This window comes from Dioscorea cayenensis, chromosome 17, assembly GCF_009730915.1.
Source record: "Dioscorea cayenensis subsp. rotundata cultivar TDr96_F1 chromosome 17, TDr96_F1_v2_PseudoChromosome.rev07_lg8_w22 25.fasta, whole genome shotgun sequence".
In the NCBI taxonomy this organism is placed as follows: Eukaryota; Viridiplantae; Streptophyta; class Magnoliopsida; order Dioscoreales; family Dioscoreaceae; genus Dioscorea; species Dioscorea cayenensis.
The window spans coordinates 15,196,316-15,217,428 of NC_052487.1; the positions used below are offsets into that span (position 1 = coordinate 15,196,316).

The 21,113-nt window shown below is 36.8% G+C and overlaps 1 pseudogene; it reads right to left on the reverse strand.

Moving 5' to 3' along the window:
* Positions 1–10,635: 10,635 nt before the first annotated feature.
* LOC120280406 lies at positions 10,636–20,411 on the reverse strand (annotated as a pseudogene).
* Positions 20,412–21,113: the final 702 nt, after the last annotated feature.

The window sequence follows — 21,113 nt, forward strand, 5'->3', positions numbered from 1 at the left end:
CTTTTCTGTCCCTACATTCTCTCATTAGGGTGCTCAATATTGTAGGCTGTTCTCAACCATTAGATGGATCAACATTAAAATTGGGTTAACGTTTTGAGAATGTAGGCCAGTTGAAAAATGCCCTGCACAGCAACACCATAAAACAAAACTTTGACTTAATCTTCATAAAAAATGATAAAATCCAAGTAACAAACAAGTGTGCTGTTTCAAATTGCTCGTGGCATGTGCATGCATCAAAAGAAGGGAACATAGACACATTCCAAGTGAAGATAATTCAAGCAACGCATAATTACGGTGGGGGAATTGGTAAAATAGCTCACCCGAAAGCTAGTAAGAAGTGGGTCTGTGACTGTGTCATTCAGAAACTGAAGGAGCGACCACTATATAGAGTTGTCGATATACTGAAGGACATATTGCGAGAATATAGTGTTCGCCTTCCATACAAACGTGCTTGGATGGGGAAGGAATTTGTTAGGATCGCCATCCATGTTAGTGAGATAAGTAGCTATGATTTCCTTTTATGGTATGCAGATAAAGTGGCGGAGATGAATCTCGATAGCGTCATTGCTATTGAGAATGACAATGAGCGATTTAAGTGCGCCTTCTTCTTTTTTTGGGGCCTGTTTGTTGGGGTTCAAGAAGTCCTGTGGGCCGTTACTTTTTCTTGGGTGAACTCACTTGCTGGGAAGGTATGGTGGGGTTTTGTTGTGAGCAACAGGCAAAGATGACAATGAGGGTCTTTTCCATGTAGCATTCGCTATCGTTGATAATGAAGCTGATGAAAATTAGACTTGGTTATTCGCTACTCTTGGGAATGCATTGTATGGTTAAGAGGACTACGACAAAATTATCACATTCATCTCCTATCGGTGCAAGGGTTTTGTCAACGGCATTGCCAGAGTGTTTCCCTCATCATCGTATGGGTATTTTTTGCGACATTTGGAGGCTAACTTTATGAAGACTAATGCTAGACTCGGGAAAACACTTAGAGATCAGTGTTGGGCAGTAGTTGTGAAAATCACGTACGCTTACACCTTGAAGGAGGTTGATGATGCATGCAATGAATTTGTGTCAGTATCGGCCATTGTGCATGATTGGATGCTACACAAGTCTGGCGTTAACCATTGGTCCAATTTTCTATTTAAGGTTGTGAGATGGTGCGAGATGTACTCTAATGTCATGGAGTCTTTCAATGCCTAGATTAAAGAAGCGCGCCATCTACCGGCTACGAGCATGGTTGATGCAATCAGGTTTACATGAAAATATAATTTCCTGTATATTAGCTACACTACCTGTGTATTACGGCACATTGATGTGTACGTATGTATTCTTATTTCTGTGTAATATGTTTCGTTGTTTTGTATTATGCAACGTTCTCATATACTAAATCATGTTTAAGTTTATTGTTTTTGTTTCATGTGTATTATTTTTACTTAGTGTGTATATCTTATGTTAATCAACAGGTTTAAACTTATGAATATCCTGTCAGAGCGACGTGAAGTATCAAATAGGTGGGATATATATCTTTACCCTAAGATTCACAAGAAGGTTGAAGAAATCATCGAAGATAGCCGCTGTCTGAGAGTGGGGTGATCTGACCTTAACACGTATGAAGTTGTTGATGAACACAACAATGCTATCAACCTTCGCTCACAAAAGTGTTCATGCAGAAGATCAAAGGTACATGGCCTTCCTTACAAGCATGCATGTACGCCAATCATACAAACGGACACTAGTGTGCATTGTTACATAGATGATTATTTCACAGCCGATTGTTATCGTCATGCGTATGCTGAACCTATATACCCGATCACTAACAATGACAAGCTATGTGATGACCATCATGAACTTCGAATGCATCCGCCAATATCAAAGAAATGCCTCCACCGTCCAAGTAGGAAGCGAATAGAGTTATAGGCTTTCAATGTTTGTGATTTGCACTACAATCGATACCTCCAACTTGGCCATTATTGAAGATCATGTAATACGGTAATAGTGGACTGAACATTAAATGTATAGTTAAGGCGAGTTGGCTGGTGTTTTATTTGACACAATTCGTTTCTATGTATTATGTGTGTTTCCTGTTTATTATTTGGTCTTTTTTGTGTATGACTTGAGTGAGCGGTGTATTAATTGATATTATTATGTATTATCGGCAATATATGTTTATAATTTTACAGTTCCTATGTATTAATATTTTTTAATACAAAATTTGCAACAATGAAAGTTAGTAAAATATTTTCAAGTTCAGTGTTGCTTGTTCACATACAATTTTTAAGTAAATCACATGGAAATGTTGTCTTTCTTCTCAATAGATGGCACAGTATCGGCATCCTCTATGTCCTTGGTTGGTATGTCCTCCTTGGAAGCATCCTCTATGTCCCTGGTTGGTACGTCCTCTTTGGCGGTATCTTGTTCCCCGGCTGCATCATCTAACCCAGCGTCATTGACTTGCTTTTATTGCAGTATAACTTTCCTAAGCATCACGTCAACTAATATCCGCGCGACATAGTGTAGCCATATGAAAGCGACCTCTAACAGCGGTATGTCCACCCCTACCCCATTCAACAGTTGTTCCATATAACAGACGTAGAAAATTAGACAGTCATTGGTGTCAGGTTCTTATTGAGGTCGGTTATGCTCCAAAGGTATGTCTTTGAACTTGGGTTACCATGTGTTGATTTCGACGAACAATTCAAATAGATTTGCTGAAAAATAGCATACATTTGATAGTAAAGAGTAGTTAAATGGAGATTACATGCATCATAACTGTGTGATAGTCGTTTACCATAGCTACTGCATTATCGTCATATGTGTTTGAGATGATGGATGAATAGTGAATGTATTTTTGTCTGAATAATTTCAGCATCCTTGTGCCTGTATACAACATCTTGTGTTATGTAAGGTACCTGATATACATAGAATTGCAGCTTCTGCATTGTGAGTGCAAGAGGTCACATGAGAACTTCCCACCATTTGTACTCCAACGGATTTGACAATAATTCCTCACGGAGAATAAGAACCAACACGTCGACGACATCATCAGGCACTTGTTCTTTTTCCGCAATCACCCCTCCAGATGACGGGGCTACATGGCAGGAAGTATTTTTGTTAAACAGGAAGATAACTATGTTACACATGAATACAAATGCTTACACAAGAATATAATTAAATATGATACACATAAAAACAATTATGTTATCTAGTAACGCAAATATGTTACACATGAAAGTACTCTGAGCAATATATATATATATATATATATTCATACTACAAAGGGAGAAAGAATTACTTGTCAACAAGTCTGTTCAGATAGATTGTAATGGCTGCCCGTTCGATCTGTTTTAGTCTACCAAAACCACATATTTCTTCTTCATCGGCAAGAAATATGTTAAAACCTTTACCTGGGTCTCATGATACACTGGGCCCTTGCCAATAGGTTGGTATGGCACAAGAGCGAGTGATTGGTCCTTCTCTTTCACGGCCTTCAACCCTATAAGGGTTTCGAGTAGTATATCAACAACGCATAAGGCCTCCTTGTCGGCCTCTGAATCATCAGATGAGCGAGAAAAAATTGGGGCCACAGTCTTCGGGGTGGGGCAGTCTTCTACAGTGTCCTCTTTTATAATGGGGCACTCTTCACTGGGGCTTACTTCGCTGTGGCTCGCTTCGTTGGAGATTGCTTTGGTGGAGCTTTTTTTGAAGGGGGTCTCCTCATTGGGGTTTTTTTGGTGGATACCTCTTTGCAGTTCGTCGCGTTGTCCCCTTAGGGGGGGGTCTCATTTTTCTCGGCTTTAAGAACCAGAGCAAGTGCAGGTGTAGGCTTTGGGGCAAGTGTTGGTGCAAGTGCAGGTGCAAGTGCAATAATCTCATCTAGTAATTCATTGCCACCAGGGAGCGTTGGGTCCTCTGGATTTGTAAAAGTAACCTTTGTAGGTGGAAATTCAGTCTCTTTTGAAGGTACATTAATTTTAGTGGCCATTTCTTATGCAGAAAATTCGCCACTTATACTCATATCTGCCTTATGTCAGCCAGAGCTGTCGTTCCAAGACCGAACTACTCGTTTAAACCTCTTGCTTAAAGGAGGAGAAGAACAAGAGGTAGGAGGGGGAACGAGGTATGTTTGTTCCTATCGAGCGTCAGAATGTTGGGGTGTTGACTATGAGTTGTGACTCTGTCTCCTTGCATCCGGGGCGTCGTGAGAATCTATGCGAGCCCACAGTTGACGGAACTCGATCAGTAGCTATTGCATTAATCGATGCATGCCATCGGCATCATGCGGTACATCATCCAGGCTAGCAACGGATGACCGAAGATGCATGATTTTCTTAACATTGGATAGGGGGAATGCTCCGCTTCCTTGCCGGCTACTGTGATGGTTTGATAACATCTTTTTGTGCAACATTATTTTTTTTAACTACCCTGATAGGCTGTGGACTCTCACAAGGCCTTTTTTTGGTGCTGGCCCTTTTAGACGACCTCTCAAAAGATTGTTTTTGGGTGTCACGCTTGACACGGCCAAGGAGTACATTCTCTTTATCATTGCTTGGGACAAGTCCGAAGAACTACAAAGCAAACACACATAATAGGATATGTGACCATATATACAGTCAAGAAGTATGCACGAAACAAAAATTTCATCGTTTAGCTTGTGCCCTCACTTGGTGATACAAAATTTGGATTGCAACCCCATACCCACAACTGGGAACAACAGCGAGACTTGAACTAGAGGCTTGTAAATCTCCATACTAACGCCTCCTTATGCAGTAGAGTCGATGCCCCTAGATTATGATCCCCTTGATTATACAGTTATTATTAGTAAAACTATTTTTGTCACATTCAAAAATGAAATATCTAAAATATGTACTACACAAAATATTATGTATATAACTCTTAACCTTTTTATAGGAATACACGTAATTTTTTTAAATAAAATAATTAGAAAAAGTGTTTCAATTTGTTTTGAAGTAGAATTTCAGTAACCTTCGCAAAATAAAAGTGATCATTTTTCTGAATTCAGTGATTTCAATTTTGTCAGAAAAAAAAACACCCCTAAATGGGAGGGAGCCATCGATATCTAAGTACAAATTGATTTGCACTTTCTCTCATTAATTGAACTTCCCAAAATGATTTTCAAATAAATGCACCTAGATTTCAGCATTCTAAAACCATCACTTGTGCTATACAACATGGCAAATAAATGCACCTACAAGTGACTGCTTATTTCTAACAGGACAAATCTGAAGCATAGCTTCTAATACTTATGCAGAAAAATAATGGCTAAGTTTTGGATGCAGAGTGCATGATTTTCAAAACATTTAATGTTATTTATCTAAAACCAAAACATGACGTGCTTGATCCAAGCTACCATAAACTTCTTGTTAGAATATGTTTACCTAATTGAGTGGAGAAATTGAGAATGACCCCTTGTTTAATAGGTTATTAGAGCTTGATCTTGGACTTCCATGAAATGTAAAAAGATTGAAGGTTTTTAGCATACTTTTGCTAAAAAAATGCACATAACAACTGGTGTTTATGCAAAGGGCATTATGTAAAGCCATGAACTTTGTTGGGGGACGCTTGTTTTTGTTGAACTTAGAGTTATATGCAACTCAAAAGTATCTGGGTCCGTAGAAATCCAATGTCTAGTTCATTAGATTTCAAAAACATTTAATGCTATTTATCTAAAAACCAAAAACATGACGTGCTTGATCCAAGCTACCATAAACTTCTTGTTAGAATATGTTTACCTAATTGAGTGGAGAAATTGAGAATGACCCCTTGTTTAATAGGTTATTAGAGCTTGATCTTGGACTTCCATGAAATGTAAAAAGATTGAAGGTTTTTAGCATTCTTTTTGCTAAAAATGCACATAACAACTGGTGTTTATGCAAAGGGCATTATGTAAAGCCATGAACTTTGTTGGGGGACGCTTGTTTTGTTGAACTTAGAGTTATATGCAACTCAAAAGTATCTGGGTCCGTAGAAATCCAATGTCTAGTTCATTAGATTTCAAAACATTTAATGCTATTTATCTAAAAACCAAAAACATGACGTGCTTGATCCAAGCTACCATAAACTTCTTGTTAGAATATGTTTACCTAATTGAGTGGAGAAATTGAGAATGACCCCTTGTTTAATAGGTTATTAGAGCTTGATCTTGGACTTCCATGAAATGTAAAAAGATTGAAGGTTTTTAGCATTCTTTTGCTAAAAAAATGCACATAACAACTGGTGTTTATGCAAAGGGCATTATGTAAAGCCATGAACTTTGTTGGGGGACGCTTGTTATGTTGAACTTAGAGTTATATGCAACTCAAAGTACTGGGTCCGTAGAAATCCAATGTCTAGTTCATTAGATTTCAAAACATTTAATGCTATTTATCTAAAACCAAAACATGACGTGCTTGATCCAAGCTACCATAAACTTCTTGTTAGAATATGTTTACCTAATTGAGTGGAGAAATTGAGAATGACCCCTTGTTTAATAGGTTATTAGAGCTTGATCTTGGACTTCCATGAAATGTAAAAAGATTGAAGGTTTTTAGCATTCTTTTGCTAAAAAAATGCACATAACAACTGGTGTTTATGCAAAGGGCATTATGTAAAGCCATGAACTTTGTTGGGGGACGCTTGTTTTGTTGAACTTAGAGTTATATGCAACTCAAAGTATCTGGGTCCGTAGAAATCCAATGTCTAGTTCATTAGATTTCAAAAACATTTAATGCTATTTATCTAAAACCAAAAACATGACGTGCTTGATCCAAGCTACTATAAACTTCTTGTTAGAATATGTTTACCTAATTGAGTGGAGAAATTGAGAATGACCCCTTGTTTAATAGGTTATTAGAGCTTGATCTTGGACTTCCATGAAATGTAGAAAGATTGAAGGTTTTTAGCATTCTTTTGATAAAAAAATGCACATAACAACTGGTGTTTATGCAAAGGGCATTATGTAAAGCCATGAACTTTGTTGGGGGACGCTTGTTTTGTTGAACTTAGAGTTATATGCAACTCAAAGTACTGGGTCCGTAGAAATCCAATGTCTAGTTCATTAGATTTCTAAATCCAATACAACTCATAATACACCAACTAGGAGATTTGGTTTACGGCCAAAAAAACCAAATCCTTCTTTTGGTGTATTATGAGTTATAAACGGATGGTAATCACACAATTACCTCATTAATTGTCTTGCAGAAATAAAAATGTTGTACTTCTTACTTATTCTATTTTTATAAATTATTTTGCCCATCTTTTCTTTTTTCGATTCCTTGTTCTTTACTTGATTTTTTTTTCAACTTTTTGTTTTTTTTATTCTCCTATCCTCTATAGGGGTCCTAACAAGATCTTATCATTTGTAGCATGATTTTTATATATAATTCATAATATCATCATTTTTGATTGGAAATACTTTAAAAAAAAAAAACTGTGAATAAAATATGGATTGTAATCCTCTCTAATCACATACTATCTCTATTGTTGCAAGGATGGAGGTCGGAAATAATTTAGTACTTAGTTTTTGAATCTATCAATTCTCTTTTTGTGATCTCTTTATATTGATTTTGTCAAATTGAGGAGACTAAATTTTAATGTAATTCCTTGTTCCCAACCATTTGCCTTTCCTCTAGAGTAATTAAAAAACAAAGGAAAAATAGGTCAAATACCGCAATCAATAAAACCTTGCAAAATATAAGTAAGCAAACGATAACATGCAACACACTAGGAGTTAACCAAAGATTATATTTGCGCTGGTAACTCTTACCAAATCCAATTTTACATAATCGTTAAATAGCGCAATCATTTGTAAACCAACTAATTTACAGTTTAATACACACACATACTGATACACCTGTGTTGAGAATCTTTATAATCCTACAGTAGCATTTAGTCAAACATTGATGGAAAACAAAAACCTTGTCATCTAACCGTTTTCTGTTCAAATGAGCACTTTATTCATTTTTTTTTAAAATAAAAGGAGCTCAAAAAGCTGTTTTATTAAAAATAAACAAGCTGATGTACAAGAGGTCAACTAATAAAAGATACAACCAGAAAACATGAAAACCAAAGTCCCTACAACAACAACGACTAATCACATAATTCCTATAACTTAAACCCATCACTCTCCAAAGATTTCATTAACCAACCACGCAATTCCATTCCCCTGTGGTACACAGAGATTACGCGAACATCTGCCATGTCTAGCAAGTTTATCAGCAGCATCATTCCATTCCCTTGGGATGATTTGAACATTCAGGTTGTCTTGATCACTGACGAGCTTGCTTAAGATTCATGATCCTTTGGGATAATGTCAAATCAACTTCACCATTGCTCTGATTCAGCACCTGCAAAACATATCCCCGATCAATAAAAGCATTCCCTATGCTCAACTTCATCCCCCAAGCCCATCTGTTTCCTGTCACCATTCCTTCTATTTCTGCTTCCAAGATAGAATTGGCTTCCATCCTACAATAACCTGCAGCTAGGAAACACTGAGAGTTGAGAGTCAATGAATAGAAATCTTGCACCTCTGACAAAGGCGTTAGGAATCCATGATGCATCAGTAAGCAAAGGCAGATCATCAGCAACCAAATAAAAGAGTTAGCCAAATACTTCCAAATATTCTGTCTGGCAGCAGTGTAATATTCTTCCATATGATTAACTGCTCTGTGAGCAATCCATAATAAATCAGGTTGCTCTCTGAATATAAAATTGTATCGGCTCTTCCATATAAGCGAAACAGTCTCTGAATGGTCATAATTCAATCAACTAGCTTCTTGAATTCCAGACTCCAATTCAAGAAAGTAGTCAAGCAAATCATTAACCTTCCTCTAATTCCATTGAGGTTTGTAACAAACATTAAAAATATAATCAATAGTAAATGAATAAATACAATAGAGTAATCATGTTAGGGCCTTGCAATAAAAATAATACTGCAGCGACACAACACTATCCACAGATAACCATCCAGTATCAAATGGAAAAAATAATCATAGCATGCAATCAAATGGAAAAAAAACCTTTGCATGTGAAGAGAAAACCAAGGGACAAACTGGATAATAGGTCAACTTTAAGAAATAAATAGAACACTGTTTTTAACCACTCAAGCTTTTGTTCAGAGCTTAAGATCTAACAAATTGGAATAAAATACAAAGTTTATACTACTTTGAGTACCAACAGACCAACCTCAATAGGAACCCGATTAGCAAGAAGCTTATCTCTCAATCTTGCAAGAATTGGTCACCACTGCAAGAACTATAAAAAAAAAAAAAGAATTCCATTGCTCTTCTTCATCCTCTTCTTCTTAGTCTTGCTTTGCACTGTTTTTTTCTGGAGATTTGAATCAAACCAAGATTTTGCCTCACAGTTGTTAGAAGATGAAAAATCCCTTTTGTTCTGACATAATAAAAGTCAAGTTTAATGGTTACACATGAGGAGACAAAGGCCAAAATCACTATCTAAGCGAACAAAAGCCTTACAAATGAAGAATAAAAAATCCACAATGGTGGCTAGACAAATACCTAATAATCTTCCTCTCCAACCACATTAGGAGATCTATCACACAACATGCTTATTAATCTTCCTCTCAATTGCTATACATAACCAATGGTACCAAACATCGATGTGTTTTATCCTAATATTATACACGGTCCTCTTACTCAAATCCAAACTACTTTGGTTGCAACAAAACATACACTCTCTCTTACTCAACCCCAATTCATGAAGAAATCTTGTCATCAAAAGCATTCCCGCTTCAGGTTTTGCAATATATTCAACCATCATCGTACAAGCAACATGCTTCTGCAACTTCGATTGCCAAAAAAGAGCTCTCCTAACAAACCTGAATGTGTATCCCCATGTAGATCACCTAAAATCAAGATCACCTGCCATGCTTGCATCTGTGAACCCTTCAAAAACTGGCTGTGAAGTCCCAGAACCCAAATTCATCTTCGAACTAGCATTGATTACTCATGGTAATTGAGGAACAAGGGAAAATTACTTGTGACTTTTGTTTCTTCATACGCAACCACCATACTTGACTTATATTATGTTATAACAAAAGCAATGACACAAAATCCTGATTTAGTTCAGATAACTAGAGAGAATGAAGAACGAGTAATGGAGATTTTCTCTCTTGATACAGGTTGTTAGGGTCCTATAGCGAAAACATACTATAGTGAAACAACATAATACCCACAGACAATCAACTAGCAGCAAATGACATGCCAATACTCCTAAACAATAAAAAATAATCAAAGCAGGCAATCACGTGGAAAAACTCTTTGATGTGAAAGGAAAAACTACGGGATAAACTGGATAATAGATCTACTTTGAGCAATAAACAAATGCAGTGTTTTAAATCACTTAAAATCTTGTTCAAAGCTTAAGATCTAGCAAATTGGAATAAAAATATAAAATTATATCTCGTTAAAAGCCAACAAACCAACCTCAAAAGCGAACTTGATTTGCTATCTTCTTCTGTACCGTTCTCTCCAGCTCCCTAATTTCTTCTTTCCATTCTTCTATATTTTTCTCTCCAATTCTCTGAACCAAGTCAGGATTTTGTCTCATCTTTGTAAGAAGATGAAAACACCCTTTTGTCATGACATAATAAAAGGCAAGCATAGTGGCTACAAATGAAGAAACAAAGGCTATATAAGTCATTATCTAAGAGAACAAAAGCTTCATGCATGAAGAAACAAAAATCCACAATGGTGGCAGGACAAATGCCTAACAATTCAAAGGGGAGCTTCAACTATCCCGGAAACAAATCTCATGAATTTTTGGATCAGTGACCGCTTTTCCCTCCACTTTTGTAAGACCAGCTACCGTGACTGCAGTCATTGCTTCCATCTCCACACCGGTTTTTCTTATTGTTGCAGCTTCCCCTTCTATATCCATATTGTAGTCTTTCTCATTCAGAGTTAGATCAAGTTGAACATGAGTGAGGCCGATATTATGACAGAGTGGGATGAGATTGCTAGTTTGCTTTGCTCCACTAATTCCAGCTATCTTTGCAACAGTGAGAACATCTCCTTTGGCAATCTGATTAGCTGCAACCAGATTAAATGCTTTCTTCCCAAGAGAACTCTGCAACCAGCCACAGCTACTCTTTTGCTGTTAGCTTTGGAAGAGATGTCGACCATACTGGCTTGCCCACAGACATCAACAAGGGATAGGCTTTGTTGGCTTTCATCTAATCTAGAAGTAATAACTTGAGATTCTTGGGTTCGTGATGTTGAGTCCATGACACTGGACAGAGGAGTTTCACCGAAGATTAATTCCATCTCCTGCAATATTGATTTCGTGTGGCATGAGATAAAATTGTGTGCTTAAGTTCTATAGTAAATAAATAGCAAACTGTAAATAACCTAGAAATAACAGGTTTAGTTTGTATGATGTTCAAACTTCAAACAGATAATTATTTTAAATTTCTCTCATCAGCATACGTGTTACCATATCTCTAATTAGCTGTATAAAGGGTGCACCCCTCTGCAAATGGAGAAGTTTCCGGTTCAAATCCGACATGTGGCATCCATTTTGGGGGACAAGAAAGGATCAATAATCAAGATAACTAAGCTATGAGCCACCAAGCAGAATCTTATACATATTGCCAATAATCCAACATGAATGTTTTCAATGAAGTATGATATATCTAGTTACAAATTAGAATAATTGGAAATCTCCAACTTTGAAATAGGGGATTATAAGACTACTAGACTCCCAGAGCATAGAAGCATCTTTGGTAGGGATACATGGGATTTTAAAAGTAGTCTTATCCACTATTTCTCTCTTTTGGTTTGTATCATCTCAATTTATTTCAACAATTCTAGTTCTTCTAGTTTTCTTAGTTAACCTTCAAATCTTATTATTTGGTTATTGCATTTATAAACTCTAACAACCATTTAGGAGTTACACAGTTTCAGGGAAGATTACCGTCTTTTAGCATCAAATAGGTGAGCCCTATAATTTTAACACACAAAAGTGTCTCTAGGGGCAAATTAATTTTTCCACTACAAAACATACACGTATCTTAATTAATAGATATTAAAATTTTTTTAAAAAAATTCATAGCAGTCACACAGATTTATCTAAATTCTATCAGAAACAGTAGCTCCAACATCAGCCAAATTTGTAAATTTACATGTTAAAATGGGGGAAAAAAGGCAAGTTTGCATTTAGTCAAGGCTGATTCCTTAAACAATTAATATAAGATAAATTTTGCTTAGAAAAAAAAATCACATCTATAACAGAAAATCTAGTATCTCCTTCCAAATGATTTCATCTTTAATTTGAATGCTGTAAGTACACAGAATTTTTTTTTTTTTAAAAAAACTATAGCAGTTGCTTGTTAAATAAAAAAAAAGAGATAATCAAACAAACAAATCAAGCAGATATAACAATGATGTAATCACATTGATCCAGCATATTCAAAATAACTAAACAAAAGCAAAAATATATACCTTATTTAGCTCAGCAACAGTATGATCAAAGACATTGTTATTGAAAATCGTTTCCCAACAAAATAAGTAAATCTAGGTCTTCTTAGAAGCAATTCAAGCATGAAAATTGCCAGATTTTCCCTTCTTTTTCTTACAGTATGGCTCGATCTCGGAGAGATGGATGCTTGATGAGGTCATGGGCTGTGAGATTGAGATAAAGAGAAAGCCAAAGAGAAGCCAGAGTGAGAAATTGAGGGAAAACAAGGCAAGTGGCACAATTAGGGTTAGGGTTTGCGTGGTATGGGATAAGCATTATTTTCCAATAAAACACATTATAAACCATGTTTTTAAAGATATTTAAGTATTTAACTAAATATATTTAATAATTAATTTTAAAAAAATAATTAAAAAAGAATTAGTCCAAAATAATCAATGTTGAATCGTTGATTATTAATTTAAACAAAGACACTTTAAAATGTTTAATTTTAATTTAACATGGATTATTTATTAATCAATTGTTCATCGCTAGTTAGCCAGAATACTTTACCTCACAACTGCCAAGACTTACTTCATCTATCACTTTTCACCGCGATAGCTTGGCATCTTTACCAACCCAATGGTTAGAGGTCACCCTTAATTGCTTACCATCAATCCTTGACAATAATTCTTCTCAAAGACTTCCCTTTCCCTTTCTTGAGAAAGAATTAAGCTATCATAAGCATATTTTTTGCAGAAGATTACAGAAAATAAACTACTTATCTATTCTGCAAATATTTAAAGAAAACTAATTATTATTGAGAAGATCGGTTGGATAATCACACTGAAAGACTCAAGAGAACTTCTTGGGTATTTGTTCGATATCTTAGCTTTTTCTAGAACTGACTCTTATTTAGACAAGCAAACTCTTTTTACATGACACAAATACCCATACTTTATTTCACACTGAGTTCCTTTGAGTTATATGCTTAGCCATAACGGGGATTATAAAGCCCTTAAGTTTCTCTGAGTTATGGGTTAATGTGAAAACTAAGAAACCTTACCCTAGAAAATTAATATAAAAGAAAGATACTAATAAATCTGTATTATTACATGATGGAGCAGTCTCTAAAGAAAAGTTCAACTTTCTCGAGCACCGAAACCCAATTCCCAAAAAACCAAAATGCTAGCTTAGCTATGTACCCATTCGGCTCTCCTTTGTCATTTAATTTGCCCCTGAATCTCATGTTAGATTACCAAGAGAGAAATTACATTAATAACCTATAGGTAAACAATTGTAACCCCTCTTTCCCAAAAATTCTCACCTAGTTCTATGATTACCTCCATTCTAAAAATCTCAAAACACAATTGAATGATCCAAACTTGAAGACAAAATCACTTGATGCATTTCTCGAGCTCCAACATATCAATAAGATATTTGCTAGAGAGGTAAGTGATCTTAAGTAAAAATTTGGAAAAATAGAAAAAGAATGGGAAGAAGAGAAAATTGAAATGGAAGTGTTGAAAAAAGAATGGGAAAAGGAAATTATTTAAAAAGAAGAAAAATATAAGAAATTCCCAAAGGTTTTAAGTCCAATAAAAACAGTCATAATGAAGATAGTTTATTCTGAAAAGCATGTCAATTGTATTAACTTAGTAGAATTATTGCTAGACATGACATCATCAACACTTCTTAGGCAAGAAGGACTCAGTTTTTGCCTAACCAAGTGCAAAGGCAAAGCTCATTTAGGAACTCAGGCCTATATATGTTCTGAAGGATTCTCTATAATACAAGCAACTATCAATCTCTTATAATGGAAAGGAGAATTCCAGGTCATAAGCATTACTGTCATTCCAAACATATTATTTTAATTTAAATATGGACTAATAAAAAATTGGTCATTTCTGACGCAAAGCAATTGCGATTCATGATATAATTCCAGAGGAAATTAAAACATATCATCAATTCCATGATGGAGAGTCATCCCAAACATTTTGTGGTACTCGAAATTCTAAGTGTTCCTCCAAGTTATCAAGGTTATCTTGTCCAAACTCAACATTATATCAGGATTGATCTTGTTCATCATGGAAGACCTAGAGTATACAAATGGGATGAAGACTAATAACTACCCACCATATTGATATTACAATAGATGAAAGGCTTAAAAAGTGGAAAGCTTATTTTCTAGGAACTACACCAAATAGATTCCAAACTTGTTATCTCATAGGAGAGCAGCTTAATTTAAAGATCTATTCAGCATTTTGTGCCAGATATTATAAATCTCCTATGCATGGAACTCTTATTACTGAACCAGACTTAATTGAACACTTGAAAATTTGTAAAGCAGCATGGTATGAGACTACAGTTGGAGCATGTCAGAGAACTAGATGACGATTTCCTAGAATATGCTATTGGAGCCATAGAAACTGATGGTCTTGAAGATTTTGATGAAATTGGGCAAGAAAATATTGAGAATGCAATGGAAGCTTGAAGCAAGAACTTTAAAGTACAATATCTAGAACCTAGTGTGTAAACGTGTCTTGGCTTTTTAAGATTCATTCTTATCTTGAGTCTATGATATGTGCTTGTGTATTAGTAATACGAAGTATTCTTTTCTTATGATGAGCATTACTTTTCTCATATTTTATCACTAATACATGTGTTTTTGTGTTCTTTTGCGCATATAGGGTTGTGGAGCCAAATAGAGAAGAAAGAAGCCAACATAGATTGCGAATGCATTATGTTGATGGAATTTTGAAGTGAACACAAGAGAAGACACAAGTTGTGCCCAAAGACATATGAGTTTGTGCCAACCTCCATTATGCTCGATGGAATATGAAAATTGGAGGGGCACAAAGGTAGTCACACTCATGTGTTCTGACTTGTGCAAGGCTAGCAAGATTCATGTCAAATGTGCTTTATTTGAAGATGCAACATGATCTACGGCATAGACGTGTGCCCGTTTATATTGCCTCAATGAAGAGTGTGGATTTGGGAGTATTTTTGGCAGGGTACTATAGAAGGAACTGTAGCAAATCACTGTAACAGTTATTGTTCACAGGCCACTGAAAACCGAATTTATGCAAATTCACTCTGGCGTGTGGAAATTTCATATGCCCGTGTGGATGCCCGATTCCAGACCTATTTAAGTCGTGATTTTAGCCCAATTTCAGAATCTTTTTTCCATCTTTTGGCCTATCTTTCTCCACCTTTGGAGGCGCCTGTGGCTAGGGTTTGGAGAGGCTTTGGCTAGGCTTTTAGAGAGGTTCATGGTCTTTGACACAGCGTTTCCTTTGGAAAAGAGTTATTGGGGGAGCTTTCGTCGACATCGATCCAGTGAGGTGTGCCCTAGGCTTGATAAGGGGACCTTTGAATAAGACACGGCCACTCCTCAAGACCAGCGACACGAACATCAAGGGGGTTTTATTCATGGATTGCATCTCTTTACTTTTGACTTCATTGTTGATTGTATTTTGCTCCACAGAGAGCTAAACCCTTAGTGGGTACTTGGACTTGTAAACCCTAGAATGATATTGTTTCTTTGAACTTTTATTATGCTTTTTTTAATTGAGTTCCAATCTTGAATGCTTGTTGAGTTGATTTTCCCTTAGAGTGACACTAGGGTTGAGAATCCATGTTGGTAATCCTTATGGATGAGTGACACACCATGATGGTTTGATAATGCTAGATTGGAGAGGGTTGAGAGGGTGAGTCGAGAGGTAGCGGAATGTTCTCTTTCCTCTCCGGTGTGATTTATCCTACCTCCACATTCCAAGAGTTCTTTGCGGTCACAATAGAATGAAGTACTAAGAGACAAACTCCGCTGGGGCTTAGTTGCGCAAACAACAGAATGAAGCATTGAAGTAATCCTTAGTATCTAGGGCTTCATTGTGACTAGGGGTCTTTCGCTTGGACTAAAGGGTTAGATCTACGTTAGGGAACAAGGTTTATCACTTTGAATCCCTAGAGCCTAAAGCAACCTAGCACAATGTGAGGTATCGAGACTGAGAGATTTCTCCATCAGGATATAGTGTAGGGTTAGTCACGGTTGACCTTAAGTTTTGGGACCATATGTTTAAGGATCTCCACAACTCGTTAGACATCAGTTAGGAAGTTTAATGATTGGTTTTGCACTTGAAGCAATAGTCCTAGGGTGAGCAATGTCCGGGTGCCCCATTTATCGTCGATTGCCTCTCCTATCTTTTATTTGCGCCCCCTTCTTCTTTTCTTATCTTTACTTGCATTGATTTGTTTTCACATCACCATCGACTCATTTTCATCTAGTTAAATAGCAATCTTTGTGTTTCTAAGCACTATTCCCTGAGGATTCGACTACTCTCTCACCGGGGTATTATTACTTAAACATACCTGTGCACTTATGGTTAACACACAAAGGGTCGTGTCAGTCTAGAAGTATGTAAACGTGTCCTGACTTTTTAGGATTCGTTCTTATTTTGAATTTAGAAAAGAAGAGATAAGTTGAAGTTTAAAGTGAGCTAAGATGCCTACTACTTGTACCTTTACAAATTTTCTAAAAAATACCCCTCAGTGTGAAATAAAGTAAGAGTATTTGTGTCATCTAAAAAGAGCTTGCTTGTCTATATAAGAGTCAGTTCTGGAAAGAGCTGAGATATCGAGCTAAAACCTAAGAAATTCTCTTAAGTCTTTGAGTAAAATTATCCAGCCAATCTTCTCAATAAAAATTAGTTTTTTTAAATATTTGTAGAATAGATAAGTAGTTTATTTTCTGTAATCTTTTGCATAAAATAGGCTTATGATAGCTTAATTCCTTCTCCAAAAAGGGAAAGAGAAGTCTACGGGAAGAATTATTGTCAAGGATTGATATTGGCAAGGGCCTTACATTAAAGACAAGTTTTTTACAAGGTCTCATAAATCACTAAAAATATCGCATTTTCTTGGATTTAACTCTAGTTTAACTAATTAGATTCACTTCTTAGGATTGCTTACTAGTAGAAGGTTAATGTGTATTACAGGTGAAATTAGATCATCATGTGAATTTCCATTCTTCCAAGAACATGCCTTTTTAACATCAAATTCTTATTTATACAAAAACAACCATTCACTCCAATCAATTTTTACAAGCTTGACAGATAATTTTACAAAATCAAACCCTTTTGCCCATAGTTAAAAAGAAACTTATATAAACTTTTATCTAGGAAGTTATACAAAGACATCAGAAGTATAAGCAAGAGAATAAATTTATCCTCAAAGACATGGCAAGACTTCGGAAAACTTGTAAGAATCCATTGCCCAATGGAAATACAGCAAACCACCAAATAGTAAAAGATTTGACTTATAGTAATTAACGACTAATTTCTCATATAAGGGTTGTGCATCTCCTAAACAAAGTCTACTTTTATACATTTCAATGGTTAGTAAAACACTTGTACACTGGCTCCTTATTTCATTATTTGCAGCTCACTGGATGAGACAGATAATCACAAAAGCGTGGAGTTCTACGAGCCTCATAGAAATCCTACACCACAACATCAGTTTGAAAGCTATGATCTGATCTTACCAAAAGATTTGAATAATTTACATAGACTGATTTCAACCACTTCTCCAGACTCATATGAACATTCATCCCAATCCAAACCCTTCCATTATCCAAAATCAATTAATAACCATATTTATTTACAATTATAAAATGCATTGCTTACATGCTTGCATGTGTGCATCTTATTTATCTTCTAAGTGTCCATGACTCAAACTTAGTAAAAAAAAAATAATATGTCTTCAAATAGGAAGAAGTTAAAATCATTTTTAACTACCGCAAGTTATTGATGAAAACTATCTTGGTTGATATACTTAACAAGAGTATGAAAAGTTATAGATTATTAAGCTTTATAGCAACCAGAAAAGAAAAAAAGAACACCTGACAAGCCAGAAGTTGTTCACTTGATCATAATGAATTTCATTCCAGCAATATTGCAACAAGAAGCATAAGGATGGTAAAGAACATGCAATAAATTGAAGTCATAAATTAAGAAGAGAATAACTTTTCTCCCAAATAGCAACTCTAAAGGACTACTGCTACTTAAATTTATGAAGTTGGTACCTGTTCCAAAGCATCTCCCTCTCCAGCCTTTGTATCCTTGCCAGGAGTGATGCCATCAATGAGTTCTTTCAATTGGCCTACATTAGGAGCATTGGAACCAATAGCTGAAGGCTCTTCTTTCTTCTCTTCCTTCTTCCTTCCCAAAACTGCCTCAATAGCAACAGTACTTGCTTTTGAAGTAGCCTCTCCCTTTGCAGCAGCTTCAGCCTTCTTCCTATCTTCTTCTTCCTTGGCAAGAGCCTCAACTCTAGCCTTCTCTTCTTCTGCCCGTGCCAATGCTTCAGCTTTCTCCCTTTCTATTTCCCCATACAAGTTCTCCATATCCTCTTCCCTCCCTTTTTTCTTTGACATCTCCTCCACGAGCCCCTTCATCTCTGGGCTGAAAACTACATTTTCATCCATCAATATGCCCTTGATGGTCTTAAGTGCATCATCCACCCTACCTACTTCACAAAATTCCTTTAGCAACAACTCATAGCTTGTGATATTTGGCTTCAACTCATTTTCCACCATCTGTTCAAAGAACCCTCTTGCCTCATCAAGCTTGCGAGCATTCACCAAGCCCCCACTAACCTTAGTATAAGCATTCGCATTTGGTCTCAACCCAACTTCCCTCATCTTATTGAAGTATGCAACCGCATCATCAACACTATCCACCCCAAAACATGGCTCAACAATCAAGACATATGTGTACTCATCTGGATTGATCCCTCTTTCGCCCATCTCTCTATATAGCTCCTCTGCCTCAGCTACCGATTGATTCCTCCCAAGCAGATCAATCAAATTGTTATAAGACAACACATCCGGGCTACACTTCTTCTCCCCAATTTTCCCAAACATCTCAATAGCCTCACTAAATTTCCCTAGAGCACAATACCCATCCATCATCACATTGAAGCTCCCAAGGTTCACTGTAAGCCTCCTTGGAGGATCACGCTCCGCATTCATCCGACAAAATAGTCTCAATGCCTCATCAAACTTCCCATTCTTCGTCAATGCCTCCAGCACTGAGTTATAGCTCACCGAATTGAAGCGAACCTTGGAATTCTCACCAAGAACTTCACTATAGAACTCCATTGCCTCCTTATCCATACCCTTAGCGAAATACCTCTTTATCAAACTCCCATAAATAGTGCCATCAGGCACCATCCTACTGCCAAGCTTTTCCTTATGCTCTTCAAACACGGACAGAGCTTTATTAGGATCAGAACTCTTAAGGGTGCCAGCCATAAGTAGGTTGTAGACAATGGGATGAGCAGGGCAAAAGTCCTTGGTGAGCATATCATCCTTGAGATCTAGAGCCTGATCAAGCCTGGACCAATTAATGAGTCCCTTCACGATGATCCGGTAGGTTGTCGGAGAGGGGTTGAAAGTTGAGTCTTTTAGGATGAAGTGGTAGTGCTCGAGCGCAGTGTCTATCTTCTAGGCATCACCCAAAGAAGAAGGTTATGGGTGATGATGGTGGGGGCGATGCCGGCCTAGGTGATGAATGGGTAAAGGGAGAGTAGATCAGCGAGGCAGTTCTGGCGGAGAAGGGAGTAGAGGACAGCATTGCAGGTGAAAACCGTGGGCCGACAGTTGGAGTAGATGGAGTAGAGGATAAGGAAAGAGGCCTCATTGAGATCGTTCTCACGGATGAGGGTGAGGATGCGGTTGTGGAGATTAAGACGCTTGGCGGAAAGGGCCGATAGGGTCTCAGGAAGCTTGGGGAAGTTGGGATTGGGGGCCTTCTTGGAGGGGATGCGTTGTTGAGGGGGTTTGGGAGTGGAGGGACGGAGGGAGGAGAGAGGAGGTTCCATGCGGAGGCAGCTCTTGGGCTGTGGCGTTCTGTGGTGGCTTCTTTAGGGGAAGCGAAGGAGAAGAGGCGAAGGGAGGGGAGGAGGAGGCAGAGGCGGGGATGGGGGTAGCATGGGGAATAGGCCTAAAACCTATAGAGTGAGTTTATATTCTCTATCCTTACTCTTTATTTTGATTGCATCCATAGCCCTGTGTGTTGGGTGGTCCTAGTGAGGACTTGATGAATGAATTGATGACTTTGTGTGTATGAGTCTTATGGACTCTTAAACCTTCATAGCTCATTCTTTGAGTGGTCCTTTTGTGATATGGACTTGATGAAGTTATTTTATATGAGTGTAAAGGTGGCTCACCTTCTATGAAAGAATAAATAGTTTTTTTAGAGCACTCATAAGAACTCAAGGTGTATGCGCATGGTCTTCAATAGCACTTTGATAAAATTGTATCACAGAATAGCTTGCATTAAGGAGTTAATATGTGTTGTACGGGGGTCTCATTTTGAGCTTTTGAAAGTTCAAGAATCCTTTCACTTTCATTAGCCAAGTTGCTGCCTCATTTCACTATGCATTAATTCAATCGAAATATATTGATGCTTAGGTAATAAAATTCCTTCCATTACCCATAAAATATAGTTTTTAACTAGTTAGTCATTCGTTGGGGATTGTTGGGAATGCCTACTAGAAAGGTTTTTTTTAAAATTTGTTGGTTGGCTTAAGATGTGTTTAATTTATCAGAAAATGTGTCTCATTGTGGTTTGAATTGTTCAAAAAATTGATAGTGCTTATTTGTTTTGGTTTTCAAATTTTGGTTGCATGTTTTTTTA